Source organism: Gavialis gangeticus, unplaced genomic scaffold, assembly GCF_001723915.1.
Source record: "Gavialis gangeticus isolate Ggan-Ray unplaced genomic scaffold, GavGan_comp1, whole genome shotgun sequence".
NCBI classification, from domain to species: Eukaryota; Metazoa; Chordata; order Crocodylia; family Gavialidae; genus Gavialis; species Gavialis gangeticus.
The window spans coordinates 31,252,422-31,258,421 of record NW_017729001.1 but is presented as its reverse complement, the minus strand read 5'-3'; positions in this window follow the sequence as shown (position 1 = coordinate 31,258,421).

Here is a 6,000-nt window from a genome sequence, read left to right as displayed (position 1 = left end):
GGGGTGGTCTTTTCCCTTCAAAGACGGACAGACAAGGTCCGAGTTGCACAAGGCGTTAAGGTATAACTTTCTGTGATGTCCTTGGCTGGAAGGAATCTGAAGTATTTTCAAGCCTCGCTAAAACCGAACAGTGCCTCCCTCTCTGTTTTACTCCAGGAAATATCAACATGATGAAGGCAGACCACAGCCAGGATTGTCACACACTTAATCACAGAAGCTGGAGATGAAAGAGGATTGAGTATCTGTAAAGTCTGTTTCATAGATTTCATAGACATTAGGGCTGGAAGGGACCTCGGAAGATCATCGAGTCCAGCCCCCTGCCCAAAGGGCAGGAAGTCAGCTGGGGTCATAGGCAAGATAAGCATCCAATTTGCTCTTGAAGGTGTTCAATGTAGGTGCTTGAACCACCTCCGGCGGCAGGCTGTTCCAGACCTTGGGGGCTCAGACAGTAAAGAAATTCTTCCTTATGTCCAGCCTGAAACAGTCTCGCAGTAGTTTATGACCATTCAACCTCGTCATCCCTTGGGTGCTCTGGTGAGCAAACATTCCCCCAGATCCTGGTGGTCACCCCTGATAAACTTATAGGTGGCCATCAGATCACCCCCGAGCCTGCGCTTTTCTAGGCTAAAGAGCCCCATGGCTCTCAGCCTGTCATCATATGGTCTGTTTTCCTGACCTCTTATCATGCGCGTGGCTCTTCTCTGGACTCTCTCAAGCTTCTCCACGTCCTTTTTGAATTGTGGAGCCCAAAACTGGATGCAGTACTCCAGCTGCAGCCTCACCAAGGCCGAGTACAAGGGGAGAATGATGTCCCAGGATTTGCTTGAGAAGCATCTATGGATGCAAGCCAGCGTTTTGGTAACTTTACTACGCAGCCGCAGAATCCCATTGAAGGCTCAGGTTTAAGTCGAGCATGCACACTGTAGCACAAAATAAATTTAATCCGGGGTCAGCCATGTAATAAGGAATTAGAGTGAATTTAAACAGAGAAAGCCCAGACACTTCTGAGGTGCTGTGAACTTCCCATAGTGACTACAGCCAGACCTCTGTGCTCAGCTGTACTGACAGTAACCCAAGTCATGACCAGCATGTCTACAAGGGGGATGGCCCCAATGACAGAAAACATTTCTTCCAGGCTCCTCTTACGTCAAGCAAATCCTTGGATAATATTAACCTAGTATCATGATTGTTAGGATGGCAAGCTTGATCTAGGCAGGCATGGCATTTGAGGTGGTAGCAAAGGAATCCATGATTACCTACCTCAAAGAAGAGATAGTGTTTAGAGCAAGCACAGTATGTGTCATTCCTCCTCCGAGAGCATCTTGCATCCATCCTTCGCAGCCAGGGCCTGTTAAATCTCCTCTGCTGTATTAGAGATAATCGATTCCCAACCCACACAAAGCCTTTCACACATACTTGGAAGCACACCTAGAAAATGAAGTACTTAGTTAATATTGCTCAGGAAAGGACAGAGGACTTTCCTATGATGTGTGCAGTTCTACAGACAAGTTTCCAATTTGATTATGAACCTACAGCCTAAGGCCATGGTGATTATGAACAGGCTAGTGAAAGCTAGGATGATGGAAAATAAGGAAGGGCAGGGACAGGTGCTGCATTAAGGAGGTGCTCTCTCAAATGAAATCTTGAAGTAAATGACCCCGCCCCTGAGGCTCGATACTGTGGATCATTAGATACTGTGGATCATTATTCAAAACCGCAGCCCAAAGTCCTGATCAAGTCTTTCACAAGACATGAATTGTTATTCTTAAACCTAATTTGAGACTATTTGGCTAACACAAAAGGGAGAGGGTAGTCAACAGAGGACTTGGGAGATTCTGGTTCTGTCACTGCCTTGCTGGACAACTCGCTTCACCTCTCTAGCCCTCTTTTTCAGCTGAACAGTGGGAATAAATTATATTCATCCCCTTTGCAAAAACACCAAAAATCTACTGGTGCAAAGCCATATACAAAGTGATGGAATAGGTGGAAATGAGCAGGCTCTTAGTTACCTGGAAGTGAATGCCCCTCTCACTTACTGGTGATGCTGTTGCAAGTTTCTAAGTACAGGAACCTGCCATTAGATCTATTTACAGTTCTAATCTTCCAGTACCTGACAGTGTTGCTTCTTTTTATCCATTTGTAATTTCAGGAAGCCCAAGGACACAGCAATTGGTAATACCAAATATATTTTAAACTAAGCCAGTCAGCTTTGTTCTCCTGTTCAGAGTGCAAGATACCACATTTCTTAGCTTTGGAGCAAACAATAGTACTGCAAGACAAAGGAACAGTAAATGCAGCACTGAAAATGCTGGGTTCAAAATCGTATCAAGCAGAAAGGATGCCATATAAAAAAAACCAAAAAAAAAAACTTTTTGACTTCCTCAGAAGAGGCTACATATATATTGAGAGTTTATGTATGGGGCTTGGGCTGTACTGTTGAGTGCAACACTAATTTAGAAAACATGCAACAAAAAAATATTAAAATACAGGCTCCACGCTTAACAGGCTTGTTTTATTGCTTAATTACTAAGGAGTTGATAAAACAAGAAACAAGGGAAACCTGTCTTTTTCAGTATCCTCCAAGGCATCCAACTCCAGCTTTGACAAGCCACCAGAGGAAGTGAAGACATTTCACAAATAACATCAGTTTTTAAAATCAGGAACTGACAACACAAACTGTTACCAACTGTCATTAAGGGGCAGAGCAATGGTTTCACATGCATGTATACACACATGTAGGAAGTAAGCGGCACTTTTGAATAATCTTTGGAAATTATAATAAAAAAATTGCCACGCTAGTGGACAACGGCTACATTGATGCAATTGTGCTACTCTACCTTCTAATAACCTTGCAAGGCAAGTTTCAGGAATTACACAATGGGCCTGAAGGTAACAAAAAGCATGTACTGTATGTTGGCTGGAAAGTGGCATCTGTACATTGAAAAAAGATGGTACAAGGTGTCGCTAACCACAAATGCAGAAGTTAGGACTACTTCAGAATCTCAAAAAAATCATAATTGTCCCACAATGAAGCCCAGGGAGCACGATGTTAATGTTAACTTTAAGCATAAGGTCACAGTTAGCTTTAGCATTTAGCCTCATTGTTAATCAACTCAACACACATTTTTAAGCAAAGAACTTTAACATTTTTTTCAGATTCAATTAATTACTGATATTTGAAATAGGTCAAATTGTGCTGCTGCAGAATCTACTTGCTCTTCCAGCTAAATGTTTGGAGAAATGATTCCTCAGTCTGGTCAGCAGCATAACCTTACTTTTGCTATTTTAAAACTTCCTGTTAGGTATCAGGAGCCCTTCCCACAAGCAGCAGCAATACCTCTCTCCATAAAACAAGCGTCTTACGGACTTTTCCTTTGTTGCCATTTTGTGAGATTATAGACTGACTGACCACTCAACTCAAGCCAGCTGCCTAGTTTTAGAGCACCATTATAGAAAAAGGCTTAGATCAGGATGGGCCAGGTAGCATGCCGCCCCCCCCCCCCCCCCACACACACACACTGTTGGGCAGGGCCTGCTCCCAGTATGGGGCCCAGCTAAGGCAAGGCCACTTGGGGCCCAATCCTGGTGCGGGTTGGGGGGGGTTAGTCTAGTCCATGGACCAGCCCTGGGCTACTCATCTGGCCCACAGGACCAAAAGGTAGAGCACCAATGGTCTACATTACAGTGGAGAAAGCAAGGCAGTTTTCAGGAGACCCATGAAAATATTTGTCTGCACTTCTAGTAGATGATAGTGCTGTAATTCAGGTGGGCAGTAATGAGGGGAGTAGAAAACAGATGTCCAAGGTTTAAATACAAGTGTTCTGATGGGACATTTACCCTAAGATTTTAAGTCTTCACTCTTACTTATACTCAAATGCACACAGCTCTGGCTTAGGGGAACACAACCCAAATCTACTGCCCATGTTCTTTTAAAGAAAAATGTTTCCTTGTGTAACATAGTATGGCTTGTAATAGATAAGCAAGCCAGTAAAGAGCCTTTTAGCTCCAAAAGAAGGAAGCATAGTTGATAAGAAAACCCCTATTTCTGGAGGGCAGGGAAGAAGCATTCCATTCAGATACCTAGCACCTGACACAAACGTTGGTACTATATAAAAACACCACTCTTAGCTATGGCTACAAATGTTCCCCATCTATAGGGCAATAACTGGTAGATACTCCATAGGTACATACATACAATAGGCATGGGATAAGCAACTGTTGTTCTGTATCACCTTTTATTCTAATAAGTAGAAAAGGCAGTTGCCCAGAATGAAGGGCTGGTAGCTTTAGGTCTAGGACAACAAACAAAGCACTAGTATAATGAATGAATCAAAGTTCCCCAGTATATGCAATAAACTACAAATAAAATCACAGATTAAAATCAGCCAAACACCAGCTCAGTGATGAATCTGGAAGGCACTCATATAGAGTAAATCTGGGCCACTTGGTAAGGTAAGAATCGTTTGAAACAAACTGTTCTAAGTGAAATGTAAAAGTTATGAATCTATCAAAAAGGCAAAGTTGAGTTGGGGGAAATCAGACAGTTGTCAATAAAATACTGTGGTAAAAAAAGCATAATGCAATATTTAGATGTAAAAATAAGGAGTGCAAAATACAAGTTAGGAAGCCAATTTAATTTCTGTACATGGCAGTACAGAAATACTGCAGCTAGTTCTGGAGTCAGCATTTGAGAAGGGATGTGGAAAAGCTGTAGAGAAGAGTCATATGATGATTTGCGGGGGCGGGGTTGTGGGGAAGAGTACCTTATTATGAGACTAAAAGCTCCATCAAGTTAGTTTAATCACAAGAACAAGTGGCCTGATTACAGTATTTAAGAACCTTCACTGGGTGAAGATTCTGGCTAAGCAAAGGACTCTCACCTAGCACAGAAATGCATAAGAAACACCAGTGGCTGGGAGCTGAAGGCAGATATATTTTCCACAGTGCAGGCGATGAGCTACTGGAACAATATCACAAAGGGAAGCAATGCCATGTCCATCTCTTGAAGTCTTCAAAGTCCAGCAGAATGCTTTCCAGGAAGATACACTTTAGTCAAAGAGAAACACTTGGCTCAATACTATGTCCTGAATGTATGCAGGCAGGCTAGATGAGACCACCTAATCCCCTTGAGCTTTACACTGTTAAACTAACATTTAGTCATAGATACCTGTTCCGTAAATTACAAAGCTCAAGGAGCAGACTTAGATAATCACTTCAAGTTCATCTCTGCAGTAAAGAACAGGCCAGCTTTCACACTACCGGGCAAGAGATTTTGTTGCACTTCAAAACCCACCTTACAAAATCCGTGTTAAGGTATGTAACATTACATTCCACCCCAACTAGCATCTGCTTCAGGGTAAAAAATAGCAAGCTGTTCTACAGCTAGCATTTTACCTTATGAATTTCCTCCCAGTGGAGCCAGCTTTTTAATTGTTGTAGTGTGTACATGCCTTGCAAAAAATCATGTAGCAGCTGTGAGGAATTTCAATAGCACTTTGCATAGCTAGAATCTAGAGTTCTCAGTCCAAGCTTTAGACACGAAGGCTGACTTTTAATAAGAGTCCAGATTACACATCGTATTGCCATAAAATGAAAAAAACAATAGTACTCAAAATGTGAGGCCAAATTAAGTTGCAAAGCATACAACATGGGGCAGAATTTCATCATGGAGTCTAAATGGACAAACAAAGCCACAGTTCAAGACAGGAAAATCGTAAGAATGGTGCTCTTTCCTCATTCCACTTCCAAATGAAGAAGATTTGGCCTTGAGCGTTGTGCTGTAGTCATCCTAATCAGAGCTGTGCAAGGCAGGAACTTGGAACAGTCACAGGAAGTAAAGACTGACTTGGTAGATTCCTTTATGCCCCCCAACATTGTATAAAAGCTAGTTTAGTAGCACAACTCCCTTCCACTTCATGTTTAATGGGAAGCCGCTCATTTTAAGAAGCAACCATGACGGATCCACATGAAGACAACCTACTTCAAGTAGCTTAGACAAGA